The sequence below is a fragment of the Canis lupus genome, chromosome 3 (genome assembly GCF_003254725.2).
Source record: "Canis lupus dingo isolate Sandy chromosome 3, ASM325472v2, whole genome shotgun sequence".
Lineage (NCBI taxonomy): Eukaryota > Metazoa > Chordata > Mammalia > Carnivora > Canidae > Canis > Canis lupus.
In genome coordinates, this window is record NC_064245.1 from 16,786,402 (window position 1) to 16,807,069 (window position 20,668).

Genomic DNA, 20,668 nt, shown 5'->3' on the forward strand with positions numbered 1-20,668 from the left:
AGAAATTCTGTATTACCTTTAGTTATATATGTCAGGGAAGACTTTAAAAAATAATTTTATATGTAATCTGCAAGACAGATGGTTTTTACTAATGGAAGAGTATTTATTCTAACCTAGCATGAGGTTAACATCTTTAGTATCATGCATGGGCCTTCACATACCTGAAGATGGTATTTAATATGTCTAAGGGTGTATGTACAACAAATGTGGGGATCAGTTATCTTCTGTAGGAAGATATAAAATATGGGGGGAAAGGGGAGTTATATTTAACAGAAAAAAATCTTTAGAAAGAAATTATGGGAGGAAAAAAAGAAAGGAAATGAAACAGGAAGGTGAGTTAAAATAGTTATCAGTGAAATGTTCTTCCAGTAGCAGTAGATATCTGCTAGTAAGTCTGAATATCTTAACATATAATGAATAAATGAATGAATAGCAAGGATTACAACAATTAAAAATATATAGCTTTTGTAGGCAAAGGTAAGTTGTTATCAGCTTAAAATAGACTGTTTTAACAACCAGATGTTTTATATAAACCTTATGGTAACTACAAAGCAAAACCTGCATTAGATACACAAAAGATAAAGAAATCAAACCAATCAATTATTGAAATAGAAATCAAATATCAAAATCAAATCAATAAATTAATCAATAAAAAGGAAGCTAGAAAGTAACAAAGGATCTATGAAACACCAGAAAACAATTAAAGAAATGACAATAGCAAGCTCTTACCTATAAGTTATCATTTTAAATTTAAATGGATTAAAATCTCCAGTCAGAAGACAAAGAGTGGATGAATGATAAAAAAAAAAAAAAAAGGGAGAAGGACCTCAACTATAGGCTGTGTAAAGATACTCACTTCAGCTTTAAAAAGGGTATGGGTTGAAGGTGAAAAGATGGAAAATACTTGACACAGATGCAAATCAGAAGAGTAAAGGGGTAACTACAGTTATATCAGACAAAATAGACTTTTCTTGACAAAATAGATTTTTAAGTCAAAAACTGTAACAAGATCATTATATAAGGACAAAGAGGTTAATTTATCAATGAGATATAACAATTATAAATATTTATGCACCCAACATCAGAGCACCTGAATGTATAAAGCAAATACCAAAAAATTGGAAGGGAGTAATAGGCAGTGATAGAGTAATAGTAAGGGACTTCAAAATTCCATTTTCAACAATGAATAGATCTTCCAAACAACCAATAAGAAAACAAAGGATTTGAACTATTTGTTAGATCAAATAGACCTAACAGACATATACAGAACATTTCATCCAACAGTAGCACAACTCATATCCTCAATTTCACACAAAATATTCTCCAAAATAGATAATTGTTAGGCAACCAGATAAGACTGAATAAACTTAAGATGACTGAAATTATATCAAGCAACTTTTCCAATCACAACAGTATGAAACTATAATTCACTAACAGGAAGAAATCTGCAAAATTTGCAAATATGGGGAGATTAAAGAACATGCTCCCCAACAACTAATGGTTCAAATAAAAAAATCAACAGAAATAAAAATATATCTTGAGACCAATGAAAATACAACATATCTTACAGAATGCAACAATAGCCGTTTTAAGAAAAAAATTCATAGTAATTAATACTTAGTTTAAGATATAAGATTATCTTAACCTAACTTTATACCTCATGGAAACAGAAAAGCAAACTAAGCTCAAAGTTAGTAGAAGGAGGGAAATAAGATCAATGCAGATACAAATGAAAAAGAGACTATGAAGTTAATAGAAAAGTTCAACAAAACTAAGAGGGTTTGTGTGTGTGTGTGTGTGTGTGTGTGTGTGTGTGTGTGTGTGGTTTGGGGCCTTTTGTTTTTTTAAAGATTTTATTCATTTATTTGAGGTACAGAGTGTGTGTGAGAGAGAAAGAGAAAGAAAAGGAGCAGGGAAGGGACAGAGGGAGAGGGAGAGGCAGACTCTCCCTGAGCGGGGTGCTGGACATGGGGCTCCATCCCGGGACTCTGGGATCATGACCTGAGCCAAAGGCAGACACCTAACCATGTGAGCCACCCAGGTGCCCTGTTTATTTTTGAAAATATACACAATATTGACATACCTTTGGCTAGAGTAAGAAAAAAAGAGAAGCCTCAAGACTCTTAACTAGAGAGAACAAATTAATGGCTACTAGAGGGGAGGGAGGTGAAGTATGGGGATGGAGGATGGTTTAAATAGGTGATGGGGATTAAGGATGGCTCTTTTTTGTGAGGAACAGTGCGTGTCGTATTTAAGTGATGAATCACTAAATTCTATACCTGAAACTATTATTATACTATATGTTAACTAACTGATATTTAAATAAAAACTTAGAGAGAAAAAAATAAATAAAAAAACTCTAGGCACTTCCTTAAAAATAAAAGAGCCTCAAACAAAATTAGAAAAGAAAGAGATGTTTCAACTGATAACACAGTAATACAAAAGATCTTAAGAAACTATGAACAATTCTACACCAAGAAATTGGATAACCTAAAAGTAATGGATAAATCCCTGGAAATATGCAACCTACTAAGACTGAATTATGAAGAAATAGAAAATTCAGAAAGACCAATTACTAGTAAGGAATTTGAATTAGTAAACAACATCCTTTAATGATTGAGCCCTCAATATATTAGGCATATTAGAAATATATCTCAACATATTAAAAGCTGTATATGACAAGCCCATTGCTAACATCATACTCAATGTTGAAAAGCTGCTAGCCATTCCTCTAAGGTGTTCCTCTAAGAAACAAGACAAAGATTCCCACTCTTACTACTCGATTTCAACACAGTACAGGAAGTCCTAGTTAGAGCAATTAATCAAGTAAAAGAAATAAAAGTCATCCAAATCAGAAAGGGAGAAGTAAAAACATTTATTTATAGACATCATCTTATGTAGGGAAAACTCTCAATATTTTACCAAAAAACTTAGAATTGATAAATAAACTCAATAGTTGCAGGATACAATATCAAAATAGAAAAAAAAAAGATTGAAAATACAATTTATCAGAAAAAAAGAAAATAATGTCATTTACAATAGCATAAAAAAATACTGAGCAATAAATTAATCAAGGAAGTAAAAGATTGACATATAGAAAAGTATATAACATTGATAAAAAGAATAGAAGATGCAAATGGAGATATTCCATGCCCATTAACTGGAAGAATTGATATTGTTAAAATGTCCACATTGTCCAAAATAATATACAGATTTATTGGAATCTCTATCAAAAGTCCAATGGAATTTTTCGCAGAAATAGAAAAAAATTCCTAAAATTTGTATGAACAATAAATACCCCAAAATCTGATGTAATCTTTAGCAAGATACGCAAAGTTGATACATGAGACTTTATGATTTCAATATATTATAAAGCTAAAGTAATCAAAATAGTATGGTACCAGCACAAAAACAGACACAAAGTTCAATGGAATGGAACAGACAGCACAGAAATAAATCTTTGTATTTATGATCACTAATTCTTTGACAAAGTTGTCAAGAGCAAGGACCACACAATGGGAAAAGGATTGTCTCTTTTTAATAAATGTTGGTTGTAAAAATGGTTTTCTACATGCAGAAGAAGGAAACTGGACTCCTACCTCTCTATATATACAAAAACCAACTCAAAATGGGATAATGATTTAAATGTTAAAAAAAAAAAAAAAAAAAACGATTTAAACATAAAAGGATGGGCAGCCCTGGTGGCGCAGCGGTTTGGCGCCGCCTGCAGCCTGGGGTGTGATCCTGGAGACCTAGGATGGAGTCACGCATTGGGCTCCCTGCATGGAGCCTGCTTCTCTTCCTTCTGCCTCTCTCTGTGTCTATGAATAAATAAATAAAATCTTTAAAAAAAAATAAATATAAAAGGATGCCATAAAACAATTAGAAGAAAACCTAGAGGAAAGGATTCCTGACATTGCTATCGACTTTAGTTAATAAAACAATCTCTGATGTGGATCAAAAAACTTATTGAATAGAAAATAAGTTGCATCTTTATTTTCTAAATGCATAATATACATTAATTAAACATATTATACATTGACTCAATTATGTAGAACTCCAAACTAAAAAAAAAAAGAAAAAAAAAGAAACATTTGAATAATTTTGATATAATAGAACTTGAAAGGTTTTTTTGTTGTTGTTGTTGTTTCAATTCAACTAACTGAAGCTAGATCTAGGTACAGTATTAGTATATTCTGAAACTCAATGTGTTATAAGCTGAATTACTTCCCCCTCAAAATTCCTATGAGGAAGTCCTAATCCCCAGTACTTTAGAACGTGACTATATTTGGAGACTGTTTTTTAAGAATTACAGTAAAATAAAGTTAGTAGGGTGGACCATAATCCAATACAGTTTATGTACTTATAAAAATAGGAGATTAGGATACAGATTCAAACAGAGGTCAGACCACTGGAAAACAAGAAAAGAGTCAACAAGAATGGAGAGAGCAAAGCGCAAAGGCATCTGAGAAAATTAATCCTGCTCAAACCTTGCTCTTAGATTTCTGGTCTCCAGAATTGAAAGAAAATAAATTTCTGTTAAAGACACACAATTTGTGGTACTTTGTCATGGGAGCCCATGAAAAAACTGGTTAAAGTTGAATAATTTCATCTAGTACTGCAAATACTTCTATTATCATAATGAAGTTTATTGTCATAATGAAGTTATCTGTGGGGAAAGACTATTTACTGTTTTTCTCATTAGATCTATTTTTTTTCTTGATTTTGAATTGACATTTAACCCTGGGACATTGGTCAGAGGAAAAATCAGCAAAAAGAGTTTTCTAAGTTAAAAAAGGTAATGTACTTTGGAATATTTGTTATAAAAAAGTCTGAAAATTCCTTAACTTTTTAAAAATATTTAACTTTACTTAACCAACAAGGATTTATTACATAAATATGACAAATATGATATTTTTGTGTCATGATATCAAAAGAAAACAAACTACACTACATGGTTCTGTGGGGTTTTTCTTTAATTTTAAAATCTTTTTAAATTTTTTTTTTAATTTTAATTTTATTTTTTAATTTTAAATACTAACCCATATTATGAACTGTTATTATATAATACATAGCTCACTCTGTGTGTACTCCATTATAGTACTTAATCCAAATTGTGGTATTTTGTTTGTTTTTGTTTTTTTAGATTTTATTTATTTACTTATTCGTTCATGAAAGACACGGGGTGGGAGGGGGGCAGGCAGAGACACAGACAGAGGGAGAAGCATGCTGGGAGACTGATTTGGGACTCGATCTTGGGTCCCCAGGATCACACCCTGGGCCAAAGGCAGGCACCAAACTGCTGAGCTACCCCGGGACCCCCTAAATTGTGGTTTTGTGAGTGCAAATGTGTATTTTTGTATAGAGGAAAGTATTAATGTATGCTTCAGTATATGTGTGCAGATATACACATATGCACTAAATATGAGTGTGTCAACATGCATGTGCATATTTGTGTATGCCAGCATGTCTGCATACATGCATTACTATAAGAGGGAAAAGTGAAATGTGTGTTTATTTGTGCATGTGCACTTCTGTGTGTATGAAAATACATAACATGGGTATGTGTGAGCATACATATACATGGGATCTGGCATTGTCAGTGTTTAACACAGTGCCTGCCACATACTGACCATGAAAAAATTTTCCTAAGTGAATGAAATACTGAATGTATTATTTCCAACATTTATTTTAATTTCCAACTGATATACTTCCTATGTAAATTTGAAATGTCTTTCATATTAATATTTATTTATCTACTTCACCTAAGAAATATGACTTGATTAAAGACATATTTTTGTCCATCATTTTTAATCATTTTTAATCATATTATGTTACATTTAGCTGAGCAGCATAAATTTCAAATTTAATGTATTTTAAGCCCCACATCCAACTTATACTCAAGGTTTAAAAATAAAAACTTAGGCCCAAAGCAAATGGCACAAATAGTAAAAAAAAAAATCATAATGTTTAAAACTTTAAGTTTCTATGTCTAATATAAATCATACAATAGTTGTTCCTTCATTAAAATATGTAAAATAAATATTTTGATGCTTTAAAAGCATGTTTACTTTATTTCTTCCCATGACTTAAAATCTCTGATTACTATTCTCACATTTTCATGACAGTTTAAGAGAGAAAAAAAAAATTAAGACAGTTATTTTCCCCTTCTTTTGTTTTCATTTTCTTGTTTTCAACATCTTATGAAAAGAATGCTGTCATTTTTGTTTTTCAAATCTTTCATTTACTTTCCATTGTATAATATTCTAAGAAGACTAAAAATATTTTCTCTCATTGATATATCTTTCCTATTCAATCTTTTTTTTGACACTTCACTTATTTTCTCATGTATTTTGAATAATGTTAAAATCATCATAGCTATTTATCTTCTTTTTAGTTGCCTAGGACAAAATATTCAATCATCAAAAGAATGTCAATAAATGACTTTAGATATTTAACAAAAAAGTAAGTTATTAACTTTTAAAGTTAATATTTTACTCAACAAAGAACATAAATGATAAAACCTTTCAAGCATACTTCACTTTTTGTAAACTGGAGTCTCCTAAAGTTTGTGAAATTTCATGCAGACTATTATATAACTGTATTTAATGACTTTCTAAAAACTTTTTAAAGGAAGAATTACCAAAACTATTACAAAATGCATTTATTCAAGTAATATGAAAAATTGACAAATAAATAGAATCACCTGACATGTTTTTCATATACTTTTTCACTTTTATCTTGAGCCCTGAAGCTCAAGGTTTTCAATTATTTGGTATTAGGGCATCTACATTTCATCAGTCATCTACAGGCTCATGCTATTTAGAACAAAACTAACTTAACATAATTTTGTGCATTTTCCAATATATTTTGTTAATGTGATTAGATGTTATGTCCCTGAAGATTTTTTCTCTTAAAACAGTATCATGAAAAAAAACAAAAAAAAAAGTATCATGCATTCATCTATTTATTAGCTTAAATTCTAAAATTACTACACTGCTTGATTTTGAGGCTAATAAGAGAACATTTTCTTTGAAACTGTGGTAGAAGGAATACATTCCATTCCAGGACCACTGAATTATTTAAGAATAGGATATAAAGGAGAGAGGGAAGATGGTGGAAGAGTAGGGGTCCTCATTTCATCTGGTCTCCCAAATTTAGCTAGATAACTTTCAAACCATCCTGAACACCTATGAATTCAACCTTAGAGGTAAAGAGAGAACAGCTGGAATGCTACAAATAGAAAAGTGACCACTTCTTGCAAGTGTGTATTTTGCTTGGTCGTGGTTGATATTTTTGACTCTGCTCACTCCTACAGTCATTCTGCATCGGATAAAATGACTAGAAGGAAGAATTCAACACAGAAGAAAGAACCAGAGGTAACACTCACTGCCACAGATCGGATGGATATGGATTTAAGTAAGATGTCAGAGATAGAATTCAGGATTACAATTATAAAATTACCGGTGAATCTTGAAAAAGCACAAAACACTTTAGAGAATCTTATACTGCAGGAATGACATATAACTAGGCCAAAATTAAAAGTACTTTAACTGAGATATAGTCTAAATTGGATGCTCTAACAACTAGGGTACGTAAGGCAGAAGAGAAAGTAAGTGACATAGAAGACAAGTTGATGGAAAGGAAGGAAGCTAAGGAAAAGAGAGGAAAAAAACCTAAGAGCCCATGAGTAGAGCCTCTAAGAATTAAGTAATAGTTTAGAGAAGAAGAACATCCAACTAATTGGGATTCCAGAGGGTGTGGAGAGGGAGACAGGAACCCTCCCCTGCCAAAAAAAATCAACAAAAACTGATCAACACTCTGACATAAAATATGAAGCTTGCAAATTTCAAAGATAAAAAGAAAATCCTAAAAACAGTTCAAGACAAGAGATTCCTAACATATATGGGGAGAAATATCAGATTAACAGCAGACCTATCTACAGAGACCTGGCAGGCCAGAAGGAGCTGGCATGACATATTCCAGGTACTAAATGAGAAAATCATGTAGCCAAGAATACTTTATTCAGCAAGGCTGTCATTCAGAATAGAAGGAAAGAGAAAGAGCTTCCAGGATAGACATAAACTGAAATAATGTGTATTCACTAAACAGCCCTGCAAAAAATATTAAGGGGGACCCCAATAAGCAAAGAGGGAGCCCAAAGAAACAATCTGAAGAAACAGGGACTGTACAAGGTTATACCATGACACTAAATTCATATCCTTCAACAGTTACTCTGAACATGAATAGACTAAATGATTCAGTCAAAAGACAGGGTATCAGGCTAGATAAAAAAGTAGATAGTAGATATCTCCTGCTATCTACAGGAGACTCATTTAAGACCTAAGGACACCTTCAGACTGAAACTGAGGAAGTAGAGCATCATTTACCATACAAGTGGACCTCAAAAGAAAGCTGGAGTAGCAATCCTCATAAAACATAAATTAGATTTTAAACCAAAGACTTTACTAAGAGATAAAGAGGGACACTATGTCATACTTAAAGGGTATATCCAACAAGAAGACCTAACAATTATGAGTATATATGCCCCTAAAGTGGGAAGAGCCAATTATATCAACCAATTAATAACCAAAGAGACACATAGATAATGATACATTAATAGTAGAAGACTTCAACACTCTGCCCTCTGCCAAAGTCAGATCTTCTTAGCAGAAGATTAGCAGAGAAACAAGGGCTTTGAGTGACACACTGAACCAAATGGACTTCACAAATATATACAGAACATTCCACCCAATCCAACAAGCAGGATACACATTCTTCTCAAATGTACATGGAACTGTCTCCAGAATAGACCACATACTGGGTCACAAGTGAGGTCTCAACTGATACCAAAAGATTGGGATTATTCTGTAAATATTTTCAGAGCACAATGCTTTGAAACTAGAGCTTAATCATAAGAGGAAATTTGGAAGGAACTCAAACACTTGGAGGTTAAAGAGCATCCTACTAAAAAATGAATGAGTCAACTAGGAAATTAGAAAACAATTAAAAAGATTCATGCAAACTAACAAGATTGAAAGCCCCACTGTTCAAAATCTTTGGGCTAGAACAAAGGCGGTCCTAAGAGGGAAGTACATTTCAATATAAGCCTCCATCAAAAAGTTGGAAAAATCTCAAATACACAAGTTAACCTCACACCTAAAGGAACTGGAGAAAGAACAGCAAATAAAGCCCAGAACAAACAGAAGAGAAATAATAAGATTAGGGCAGAGCAGAACTCAATGAAATAGAGATCATAAGAACTATAGAACAGATCAATGAAACAAGGAGCTGGTTCTTTGAAAGAATTAATAAGATAGACAAGCACCTGGCCAGACTTATTAAAAAGAAAAAGAGACTCAAATTAATAAAATCATGAATGAAAGAGGAGAGATGACCAAGGAAATACAAACAATTTTAAAAATGTATTAGGAGCAACTATATGCCAATATATTAGGCAATCTGGAAAAAATGGATGCATTCTGGGAAACCTACAAATTACCAAAACAGAAAAAGGAAGAAATAAAAAAAACCTGAATAGACCAATAACCAGCAAGGAAATTGAAGCAGTCATTAAAAACCTCCCAAGAAGCAAAAGTTAAGGGATTTATATGGAATCAGAAAGATTCTGAATAGTCAGAGAAAAGTTGAAGAGGAAAACCAAAGCTGGGGACATCACAATGCCTGACTTCAAGCTGTACTACAAAGCTGTGATCATCAAGACAGTGTGGCACTGGCATAAAAAAGACACATAGATCAATGGAACGGAATAGAGAATCCAGAAATGGGCCCTCAACTCTATGGCCAACTAATATTTGACAAAGCAGGAAAGACCATCCACTGGAAAAAGGACAGTCTCTTCAATAAATGATGCTGGGAAAATTGGACGGCCACATTCAGGGGAATTAAACTGGACCATTCTCTTACACCAGACACAAAGATAAACTCAAAATGGATGAAAGACCTAAATGTCAGATAGGAAATGTCAAAATCCTAGAGAAGAATATAGGCAACAACCTTTTTGAAATTGGCTACAGCAACTTCTTGGAAGACACACTTATAAAGGCAAGGGAAACAAAAGCGATAATGAACTATTGGGACTTCATTAGGGAAAAGTCTACCACACAACAAAAGAAACAGTCAACAAAACCAAAAGGCAACCTACAGAATGGGAGAAACTATTTGCAAATGACCTATCAGATAAAGGGCTAGTATCCAAGACCTATAAAGAACTTACCAAACTCAACATCCAAGAAACAAACAATCCAGTCAAAAAATGGGCAGAAGACATGGACAGACTCCAAAGATCTACACACATGGCCAATAAGCACATGAAAAAATGCTCCACATCACTTGCCATCAGGGAAATACAAGTCAAAACCACAATGAGATAACAACTCACACCAGTGAGAATGGTGAAAATCAACAAGACAGGAAACAACAAATGTTGGTGAGGATGAGAAGAAAGGGGAACCCTCTCGCACTGTTGGTGGGAATGCTAGCTCGTGCAGCCACTCTTGAAAACTTTGTGGAGATTCCTCAACAAGTTGAAAATAAAACTACCTTACGACCCAGCAATTGCATTATTGGGGATTTACCCAAAGATATAGATATAGTGAAACAACAGGATACCTGCACCCCAATGTTTATAGCAGCAATGTTCACAATAGCCAAACTGTGGAAGGAGCCACAATGTCCTTCAATAGATGAATGGATAAAGAAGATGTGTGATATATAGATATAGATATCTCACATCTCTCTCTCTCTCTCTCTCTCTCTCTATCTATCTATCTATATATATATATGTAAGCTTACATATATATATATGTAAGCTATTCACATATATATTCATATATATATACGAATAGGACTTATAGTAAATGGGTAGAGTGGGAGAAAAAGCTACAAAGATAGACAAGGATCAGGTCTTAGGGAAATCTAAATGATACATCAAAATATTTTATTCTCTGAACAGCAGGTATACCCATTAGATTTAGGGGCTGAGAAGTAACATAATCATATCTAAATCTGTTAGCAGATTGAAAGATGTACTGATATTGGAGGTGGGGAGATGAATTAAACTACTAAACTTCAGGTGACACACAAAAGTCCTAACAAAGCAAGATTAGTAGAGAATAGTGTAGAATTGAAACAGATGGAACTGTGAAGCCTGTGAAAATAAAATACAAAGGACCTGGCCTAGATAAAATGAGAGTCAGAATGTCAGAGGACTAATTACCCCAAAACTACTATTGGCTTGCCTAAGAGGAACATGGAAATATCACAAAATATGGAATTCCAAAATACGGAATGTAGAAGGAACAGATCTTAAGGGAAAGATGACTAATTTGATTAATCAAAAATATAAATGTAATGGAGGATCAAAGGCACCTGTTTCCTTTTTAATCTGGAGTTTAGTGCTTGTCTAGAGGCTTATTCTATATAAATAGAACCTATATAACCCCACAAAGTTGAATGCAGGTAAAGGAACTGGGACCGTATGAATGTAGCTTACAATTTTTAGATTTCAAGTTTTATGGGTCTGTCCCTTAACTTTAATACTATAAAGTACAATTGCATTTCAACAAAGTAATTTTTTGTTCTTAAATATTTTTGTGAACAAATATAAAGATAAATATTAGTAGATTCTTAATATTTTAAGCAATATAATTCAAATTTATTTCAACCATTATTTATAATGCAGTTTTAGTATATTTCTTAAACTGTATCAATATTTCAAGAATATTTTAAAAGATACATGATCTCCAGTGCTCTGACAACTCTGAATAAAAGATATTTTTTTAAAATTCATTCATTCATTCATCCATTCATTCATTCATTCACAAGAGATACAGAGTAAGAGGCATAGACTTAGGCAGAGGGATAGCAGGCTCCCTATGTGGAGCCCAATGTGGGACCCCCAGGACCCCGGGATCATGCCCTGAGTGGAAGGCAGATGCTCAACCGCTGAGCCACCCAGGCATCCCTAAAAAATAGATTCTTGATTCTTTCCTTCAATTCAACTTTCTACATATGACAATTCAAAGTCCAAGTTATAGTTATGATTCAAATAAGTAGTAAAATGCAATAACATCTACAGAAAACACGGATTAACTCAAAATTTCTAAAGGATTTCATTTAACACCTAAATCCCTGCACGAATGCCCAAAGGAGTATTAATATACTGCAGTTGGAGACCAGCTCTTCATAAACTCCCTTTTCATACTCTAAAATCAGTTGTCTTTTATTCCTTTATGCATCTATCGATTCTACAGGAAAAATGCTTTTATAAAAATCAATGTGTAAAAGACTTCTTTTATAGTCTTTTGTCTCTTCACAAGGTTGTTTGATGTTTTATTGTGAATAATAAGTGCTCATGATGATCAAAATGTAAAAGTTATCCCTAGCAGTTTATAAATAAAAGAAACATATCATCTTATCAGAGAAAAACATTTCTTTTTCATTTTCCACATGTAAATATACTCTTCAGAATTTACCTATATTAAAGATTTACTTTTGAAAAATTATACCTACCACTTTCATTCAACAACCCTTAATTATTTAATGAATCTGAAGTAATAGTAATTGCTATTTAAAATCTCCCTCTCCACGACGATACTTAGTGGATAATGATTATTATACAGCATTTTTGAAGAAGAAAGTACATCATGTCTGAAAAAAAATCTAGTTCAATCATATGGTACATATGATATTCTAGGGGAATATGATCTTTAAAAATATAGTGCTACCCTTTATCATAGATTTAGACAACACTTCTACAAATCCTGAAACTTATATTATGCAAAAAGTACCCATCACAAAGCATTATCTTTGCTTATTTTTTAAAATTATTCAAATGGATGGACTTTCAAATTCAAATTCAAAACACAATCTTAACACATTCACTTGATTCACATATATGTAAGACATTGTGATAGGTAACTGCCTGATGGCAAATGTGTATTTTGCCTGTATTCACTTATTCAGTCAATTTGCAGTTCATAAAATCCACCCAAAGTGACTTTGTTAAATGCATACTAAAAAAATTTCAATTAAACCCATGTTGTGAATTTATTTAGTATCTAAAATATTGAGTTATCTCGAGAAGAGAATTAAACAGAGAAGTATAGAGAGACTTTCTGATTAAACCTTAATCAATAAGCCTTCATTTTCCCCTACTTTATCTTACTTCCCTCTTGTTCCTGTCTCCCTCTTCTTTTGATTTCTCTAATTAAGAAATGAAAGTTCTTTTTTTTTTTTTTTTATTCTATTTTTTTTTTATTGGTGTTCAATTTACTAACATACAGAATAATACCCAGTGCCCGTCACCCATTCACTCCCACCCCCCGCCCTCCTCCCCTTCTACCACCCCTAGTTCGTTTCCCAGAGTTAGCAGTCTTTACGTTCTGTCTCCCTTTCTGATATTTCCCACACATTTCTTCTCCCTTCCCTTATTTTCCCTTTCACTATTATTTATATTCCCCAAATGAATGAGAACATATAATGTTTGTCCTTCTCCGACTGACTTACTTCACTCAGCATAATACCCTCCAGTTCCATCCACGTTGAAGCAAATGGTGGGTATTTGTCATTTCTAATAGCTGAGTAATATTCCATTGTATACATAAACCACATCTTCTTTATCCATTCATCTTTCGTTGGACACCGAGGCTCCTTCCACAGTTTGGCTATCGTGGCCATTGCTGCTAGAAACATCGGGGTGCAGGTGTCCCGGCGTTTCATTGCATTTGTATCTTTGGGGTAAATCCCCAACAGTGCAATTGCTGGGTCGTAGGGCAGGTATATTTTTAACTGTTTGAGGAACCTCCACACAGTTTTCCAGAGTGGCTGCACCAGTTCACATTCCCACCAACAGTGTAAGAGGGTTCCCTTTTCTCCGCATCCTCTCCAACATTTGTTGTTTCCTGCCTTGTTAATTTTCCCCATTCTCACTGGTGTGAGATGGTATCTCATTGTAGTTTTGATTTGTATTTCCCTGATGGCAAGTGATGCAGAGCATTTTCTCATATGCATGTTGGCCATGTCTATGTCTTCCTCTGTGAGATTTCTGTTCATGTCTTTTGCCCATTTCATGATTGGATTGTTTGTTTCTTTGGTGTTGAGTTTAATAAGTTCTTTATAGATCTTGGAAACTAGCCCTTTATCTGATATGTCATTTGCAAATATCTTCTCCCATTCTGTAGGTTGTCTTTGAGTTTTGTTGACTGTATCCTTTGCTGTGCAAAAGCTTCTTATCTTGATGAAGTCCCAATAGTTCATTTTTGCTTTTGTTTCTTTTGCCTTTGTGGATGTATCTTGCAAGAAGTTACTATGGCCGAGTTCAAAAAGGGTGTTGCCTGTGTTCTTCTCTAGGATTTTGATGGAATCTTGTCTCACATTTAGATCTTTCATCCATTTTGAGTTTATCTTTGTGTATGGTGAAAGAGAGTGGTCTAGTTTCATTCTTCTGCATGTGGATGTCCAATTTTCCCAGCACCATTTATTGAAGAGACTGTCTTTCTTCCAATGGATAGTCTTTCCTCCTTTATCGAATATTAGTTGCCCATAATGTTCAGGGTCCACTTCTGGATTCTCTAAAGAAATGAAAGTTCAATGCAAAATTGTTTGAACTTTTTGAAGGAAAAATTCCTATTTGAAAGGATGTGACTGCATTTGACCTCAATGGCTCTGAAACTCAGAAAGAGGAAGGCAAAAGATGAACAAAGATACATGATTTCTGACCAGGTATGTTATTGTTAGTATAATATAAACCATGGGCTTGAAAGGGTTTTATCAGTTAAAGACTTTAGATAATAAAACAATTGCTAAATGAGCCAAACTTCAGTATGACTAATTCTAACATAGATATCTATAATTATGATATATTACATACCTGATATTTATGATAAATGACCACTAAAATAACTTGTACCTTCTAAAAGTAGAAGTCTTTCTCTTTTTTTTTTTGGATTTTTCATTTGTTTTGGAAAAGTGTTACCAGTTTCTTTGACTTCTTTCACCTATTCATTCGGTAAATATAAATCACATATTGAGCAAAGCACAATTCTATGTGTGGTTATATAAGCTGTGAAGAGACAAAGTTGTCAAGAGAAACTGTCACACTTAATAAAAAGACAAAAGATTTACTGATTATCTTTTAAATGCAATGATCACATTGACTAGTGGTGCCTCTGGGGATTATCTGATTCTATAAACATGTGCATTTTTAATTGTGTTTGACAAATAGTATAACCATTAAATTCCAGAAAACTGATAATACAACTGATTTTTGTTCCTAACAATGCAAATGAACACTGTCCAGTAGTAATAAATCTAAGTCAAATTCTCAGTTTGTAGCACGTTACTCATTCCCTAAATGAAAGAGTTAAATAAAATACTTGACATGTTTAATATTTAACAAAAATCACGATTTTTTAACATTTTGAAAACTTTACAAGGTTCTTATCTTCTGGCACTATAGTATAAATGTCTGAACAACTTGAAAAGATTCTACTGTTCTCGTTCATTGTATTAAGATGGCTTATATGGAAGGCTGGAATTCATCATATGTGTCAGCAGAAAAATGTAAATAGTTCTTTCAAGTATTTGGGATTCTAAGACAATGCTATTCATTTTGAAAGATCCAAAATTAAGTGTACACTATTTCCTTGCTTTCTTGTGCCTTCTGTTAACTTTGGCTTGGAACACTAAGATGTACAATTTTTGGATGGTAATTTTTGCTAGTGAACCTGAAATTAAAGTATACATATTGTTTACAGAGTTGATGGTAAATAGAGTTGGATACCCACCGTGCAGTTTACTGGATCCAGGTGGTTATTATAAGCTTTTATGAATAGTCAATAAAAACTTAATTGATACACATTTCTAGTACCTTTCTCCTAGGGCCACTATCAAATAGCGAATCTGCCCACTTGGAAGAGGATGTTACATCATTTAATCATGAACCCTGACAATATTGAAATCTGGCATTCAGTAGTGATATCTGTGAATGATAAAATAAGAACTAAAGATATGTATAAGCTTGAGTAGTGTGATAACTGAACATATTGGTGAAAAATTTTTCTGAAGGTATCTGAAATTTTACCAAATCCTTTTGATTATTTTTTCTAAGTTCTTTAATATACTTTTTTTAGGGGAGCCCTGGTGGCTCAGCGGTTTAGCGCCGCCTTCAGCCTGGGGTGTGATCCTGGAGACCTGGAATCGAGTCCCACGTCAGGCTCCCTGCATGGAGCCTGCTTCTCCAATTATATATATATATAATTATGCAATGACTTGGATGGTTAGGAATGCCTCTAAACTAACTTTAAAAATAATTTCATTAGGAACTGATCAGTGCACCAGTTTAACAATACCGCCTGTTCAAGGAAAATTCTACATATAATCTATGTTTAGACGATAAAAATAGTGACTACTATTAAAAAATGCACACTATTTTTAATGTTTCTTATTGATTTCTGAATATAGAAGGTATAACAAACTTTTCCAAAGGCCTATCAATTCTGATCTAAAATTTTCTACTTGAAAAATATTCCAATTCATCAAAATTTGCTAATCATTTGGTAAAACAGTGAATCCTCTCTTGTTTTCCCTTACTTTTAAATGCACAGAAATAGCATTTTATTCTCAAAACACATTACACATTGGATTATGACATATTTCACAAAAGCAAATAAAATGATTATTTAGTGACTGCCACTAACACACTTCACTTGGAGGGAAAAGAAGAACAGAAATAGCAGGCATGTTAAATTGGACAAATTGGAAAGAGCACACTGGTATCAAAGATTTCTAAGCAGCATTTCCTCTCTCTTTCAAATTTGACTTTATAAAAGAAAGTTGATAATCTAAAATAACAATAATAATAGCAATTATCATAATACCATAATTAAAATGATTATTTGGCTTTGTAGTTCAAGGAAAACAAATATGAAAGTAATTATATCTTTTTTTTAATTGTTAATTTTATGAAGTAACATCATTTCCTTTGGAAGTAAATATAGATAGAAACCAAATACCAAATAATTTGTCTTTTCCCTGTAGTAGATATAGGTTTGTTTTCTCTAATTACCTTCATCTTGAAATAGCATCACCAGACTTTCAGGGTTTGTTGTTTCTTTTTAAAAAGCTTTTACATACTTTGAAATAATTATATTTTACAAGAAATTGCGAAGATAGTCCAGAGGTCCACTGTACTTTTTGCACCATTTCCTCCAGTAAGTACATGGTACGTAGCTGTAGAGCAATATCCAAAACAGGAATGTAACATTGGTACAATGTGTGTGTATAGCTCTCTATCACTGTATCACATGTGTAGGGTTGTGTAGCCACTACTACAATCAATATATAATACTATTTAATTCATAACCACAAAGATCTTATTCTTACTATTCCCTTGCAGTCACACCCACTCCTGTGTCCAAATCACCCCTAAACCCTAGAAACTACTGATTTTCCATTTATATAACTTTTATTGTTTTTAGAGTACTATTTAGATAGGATCACATAAAATCCTGAATTTTTCACTCGGCACATTATTGAAATCTCTCAAAGTTGTTACAGGTATCATTGTGCATTCTTTTTTATTGCTGAGTACTACTTCATAGTGTGGATGGATATACCATAGTTTTTTTGGCTATTCATCTACTGAAGGAAAATTATTTGTTTCCAGGTTTGAACTATTAAGACAAAGCTGCTGGGAACAATCATATACACGTCTTTATGAAGATAAATTTCCATTTTCTTGGTCAAAAGAAGAAAAGTGAAATTGCTTGGTCATATGGTAAATGTGTGTTTAGTTTTTAAGAAACTGCCAAACTATACTCTATATCATCTCTACCATTTTATATTCCCATCAGAAATGTACAAGAGATCCGCTTTCCTTGCGTCCCTACCAGCATTTGATATTAGTACTAATTTTTATTTTACCTGTTATTGAAGGGGATAGCAACATGTCATCATCACCTTCATTTACATTTCCCTATTGGCTCAGGATGTGCATATCTTAATATGTGCTTATTTCCCATCTATATACTCTCTTCAGTGAAGTATCTCTTCATATCTTTTGCCCATTTTCTAATTGGATTATTTGAGTTTTGAGAGCTCTTTAAATATTTTACTTATGATCCCTTTGTCACCTTATAAATAGTTTCCCCTGCCTATAGTTTATATTTTCATCCTGTCAACATGGTCTTTCCCAAAACAAAAGATTTTAATTTTGATTAAGCCCAATTTATCTTTTTCTTGCCTAGATCAATATTTTGGTATCATGGCTAATGTTCTTCACCAAACTCTAGTCCAAAAGGTTGTCAACAATGACATCTTGACATCGTAAGTGGTAAGTGGTGTTTATTACTGCTTTCTAGGTTGTATATTCAGGCTCTCTACTTCACCTTTGCTGGGAGAGAGGGTGTGGAGCCTCTGCTGTTTTGTCTTCTTTTTGTGGGTATGTTTCATTTGGCTTGTACAGAGAAGATATACCCTAGTGTTTTGTCCTGCCAGCCAGCCCATTTCGTGATCCTTTGACTAGAAAGACTATCCTTTTCTTGAGATATCTTTTATGTACTCCTTCCTTTTCCCAGGTTGCCAGTTCTTCAGTTGCCAATCTGAAGTATATCAAGTCAAAAAAAAAAAAAAAAAAAAAAAAAAAAAAAAAAAAAACCCAGGGAACTCATCACTTTGTCTTCCCTTGGAATCTCAAGATCCTTCCTTGGTCTGCCTTCTTCTGTCCATCTTTGTCTCCTTATATTTTACATATTATAGCCAAAGTTATTAGTTGTACTTTTGTATTCCTCTTGCTAAGTATATCTACTCCATCTTCCCAGAAACATAAATATTCGTTTTCTTTGAATGATTCAGATTTTTCTTCTCCTTCTATAACTGAATTGGTCATATGTAGGCATAGCATCCTCCTGGACATGGTGATTTGCTCAGTTTTTTTTTTTTAAGATTTTATTTATTTATTCATGAGAGACACAGAGAGGGAGGCAAGGACGTAGGAAGAAAGAGAAGCAGGCGCCTCACACGGAGCCCCATGCGGGACTCGATCCTCAGACTGGGATCACGCCCTGAGCCGAAGGCAGATGCTCAACTGCTGAGCCACCAAGGCGTCCTTCAGGTTTTTAAATGTAACCCAAATAAGGCCAATTAGAGCTAATCAAGTCTACTGGATTTTGCTGAAATTACTAGAAGAGAACACTCTTTTTAGGCAGTTGTTAAACTGAAAATATATCAGTCTACAGCTGTGGATACTTTTCTTATATGATGAGAGGCCACACCTGAGAGTAAAATCACAAAAGAAAAAAAAAAAAAAAAAAAAAAAAAGACAACATAGGCCGAACAAGTCACTATTTATTGATGACATTGAGCCAATAGACCTGGTAGGGTACTGAATCTGACTTTATTTTGTGCTGTTCAATTCCGTAAATCAAAATGCCCCATTCTTATTTTAAGGTAGTTTTTCAGTTTTTGTAATCAAAGGATCACTGAAATATATTAGTTTTACTCATATTTCTGTAGAAATCAATCATCCTACTCTCCTGCAAAATATTCCATGACTCTTTATCAGTGACTGATAGGTCTTGACTTAATCAAAGCTAAATAAAAAACCCTAGGAAAATAGAAGAACCAGTAGACATTTTAAAGATTCTTCCCCACTCAAAAATACTCAGAAAAGATGCTTATTTTTATCTCTCTGAGATAAAGAAAGTCTCACAGAAATTGCTGAGCTTTTCCTAATAAAAACTGTGAGACCATGACCTTATGTATAGGCAAAAAAAGGGCAGTATCTTCTTGGTATTTGTTAAAAAATGAAAATCATCACCATCATTTCCTATAATCCACTAATGATGTAAATAACATTCTAGAAACAGAAATAAAGTAAAATATAAATAACCATAAGGAGGAAAGCATTTTTGGCATAAATTAATATACACATATAGTTGAATATATGTATACAAATATATGCTAACATAGTATATGCTAACCTGTACCACTAGAAACTCACTTCATTTTATTTTCTACCTTATTCTATGTCATTTCATTTTATTCCTTCTTTTGTTGTTTGTCTTTAATGTTGATTCCTTGCCTATAAATTGCTTTTTTTACCCTTTAATAGGTTGAATCCATCCTAGGAGAACATGTTTTTATGTACACATTGACATGAGACTTAAGTGAAGTCAGAAACTGAATATCTGAAGAAGGAAAAAGAATTATTTGAAGACTAAAGCACTAAACAGAGAAGATAATCCTAAAACAACTTTCAACTTTGACCAGTCCTATATCAAACTAGCTTTCAGCAGGAAGTTGTGATCTAAAGTGAGAAAATGTATTTTAAATGATCATAAATATGAAAATCACATCATGGCTCATTTATTTTTGTATCCCCAGGCCAGAATCAAAAATGACATGGAATAGATGCTCAATACTTTCATCGCCTGGGTAACTGACTCCATGAATGAGGAGCCAGGACCTTCAAGAAGTCTGATTTGATTAGGTTTTTCTCTGAGGTTTTCATATCCATTTTCCCCCCTTTCCACCATGGTTTCCTTGAGGTTTGCAAACTGTTGTTCTTGATTATCTACATCTTGTTTGGCTAACTTCTTGACTTCTCTAAGTTGAAATATGAATGGCAACTTTTCTCTCAGAAAAC

The 20,668-nt window shown here is 33.2% G+C and overlaps 1 long non-coding RNA gene across 3 annotated transcripts in view; it reads left to right on the forward strand.

The window, feature by feature from the left end:
* Positions 1-20,414, forward strand: part of LOC112653889 (uncharacterized) — a 45,163-nt gene extending 24,749 nt beyond the window's left edge. The window contains exons 2-5 of one of the 3 annotated variants that reach the window (XR_003132599.3): positions 14,641-14,745; positions 17,690-17,800; positions 18,270-18,355; positions 20,135-20,414. This is a non-coding gene — a long non-coding RNA (uncharacterized LOC112653889). Of the gene's footprint in view, positions 1-4,759; positions 4,799-14,640; positions 14,746-17,689; positions 17,801-18,269; positions 18,356-20,134 lie in introns of all 3 variants that reach the window. The other 2 variants (XR_007409717.1, XR_003132598.3) reach the window with 2 other exon arrangements.
* The last annotated feature ends 254 nt before the right edge of the window (positions 20,415-20,668 follow it).